Source organism: Engraulis encrasicolus, chromosome 13 (assembly GCF_034702125.1).
Source record: "Engraulis encrasicolus isolate BLACKSEA-1 chromosome 13, IST_EnEncr_1.0, whole genome shotgun sequence".
Classification (NCBI taxonomy): domain Eukaryota; kingdom Metazoa; phylum Chordata; class Actinopteri; order Clupeiformes; family Engraulidae; genus Engraulis; species Engraulis encrasicolus.
In genome coordinates, this window is record NC_085869.1 from 41846084 (window position 1) to 41848007 (window position 1924).

The 1924-nt window shown below is 49.5% G+C and overlaps 1 protein-coding gene across 1 annotated transcript in view; it reads right to left on the bottom strand.

The window, feature by feature from the left end:
• Nucleotides 1-1670: 1670 nt before the first annotated feature.
• Nucleotides 1671-1924, bottom strand: part of LOC134461172 (prostaglandin F2 receptor negative regulator-like) — a 77768-nt gene continuing 77514 nt past the window's right edge. The window contains exon 10 of the mRNA XM_063213941.1: nucleotides 1671-1924. This exon is cut by the window's right edge and continues 938 nt beyond it. The gene's annotated coding sequence lies outside the window, so the exon portion shown is untranslated.

The window sequence follows — 1924 nt, forward strand, 5'->3', positions numbered from 1 at the left end:
CTCCCACTGCGCTGCCTTCCAGTCCCAACAGCTGGCCCCCCTCTCGCAAGACATACTATATGCTTGACCTCAAGACATACTCTGAATATGTGTTTACTATGTACGTGTGTATGTGTGTGAGTGTGTGTGTGTAAGTGTGTGTGTGTGTTTACAGGGGAACGGTACATGGCAGAGATGCGATGGCTATGCAAAGGGGATATCGTATGTCATGAGTGTCTGAGATGCATGTCTGAACGCCGGCAGTTAACATCCATCACACTGACCATAACAAACCCACACACGCATACTGTATACACAGACACACGAGCAAAAACAAATAAGATGGCATATATATTTTCTTTTCAAAAGTCCACTCACTGTCAGTGTCCACACAAACAAAATTCACATACACAACAAAAAATGGTCACATTGGCATACACGCTCCAGGATATCCTCCTCCTCCTCCTCCTCTTCCAAGCTTTGACAAGGTTATAGTTCAGAGGTCGAAGGCCATTCTCTGGCCACGTCATGGCTCGGCCGCTCCTTCTGGAGTCCATCTCTAGGGGTTTGGCATTTCACCCCCCTGGTCAGTGATTCAGACTCAGAGGGAGAGGGGTGTAGTGGCAGGTTAAAAAGGGTGTCAGCTTGAAAGACGTCGCTCGTGTAGATGGTAGAATGTATTCGGCATTCGCACCCTGCACACCCGCCCAATTCCCAAAGCAGCCTTGGCATTGGCAAACTGGAGTCCATCAACACCCCACTAACATGCTTTCATCTAACCCCCGTTGCTCACCTCAAGCCCAGACCTTGGCAGTGGTAGCCAGGAGCAAAATCTCTTAAAAGTAAATAAGAACTATGAAATACACTATGATTAAAAAAACAAACAAAACAAAAAAAGACAGGCTGGTGTGCTGACAAAGTCTCGGGGCAGTGTTTTCACTGGTGTGCTTGTGTTTGGGTAGAGTGCATGGGTGCTGGTCGCTGGACTGTGGTGGTGGGGGATGTCCATTACATGTAGAAAGGTGCTATCGCCAAGGGAACACAACACCAAGAGTAAAAGGTATCTCGGTGGGGGGTGAGACAGCGTTGGCAACAGCCACCACCCCAGCCAGTAAAAGATGCCTCGGAGGGGGTGTAAGATCTGTCTGTCTGTCTGTCTGTCCCTCCACAACGGGGTGAAGAGTTGGCAACGACCACCCCCCATGCCACCCCCTCGGTGGGGGGGTTGTAAGACAGCCCGGCTGCCAGGGGTGTCAGTCAGTCCGTCTCTCCACAAGGGGGTCAAGCGTTGGCAAGGACCCCACCTCCCTCCCGCCTCCCCGCCATGGTGCATGATGCATACCAGCCAGCTTCAGTTACAGTGCCCCCTCTGACCCCCCTCTATACACACCACAGCCTATAAATCACGCTGGCTCTCCTTTATGAAATGCATTTCAAATAGAAACATACAAACAGAAAAAAACAGGCACTCACACAGACAGACACAGACAGACACAGACACACACAAACAGACAGACAGACAGACAGACAGACAGACATGCACACACACACAATCATCCTGCACTTACAGCTTTGCTATACTCTGAAAATCCACACAACAGATAGTGTGTGTGTGTGTGTGTGTGTGTGTGTGTGTGTGTGTGTGTGTGTGTGTGTGTGTGTGTGTGTGTGTGTGTGTGTGTGTGTGTGTGTGTGTGTTGTATTGTGGTTGGTGTGTGTGTGTGTGTGTGTTTTTTCTCACTCACGATACCACGGCTGGTGTGGTTTCCTGAGAGAAGTGCATATCATGGTTCAGTTCAACCTCAAATGAGCATAACAATGGCCTTTACAGGAAGGGAATGACCCACAAGATTGACACACACACACACGCACATACACACACACACACACACACACACACTCACACACTCACACACTCACACACACACACACACACACACACACA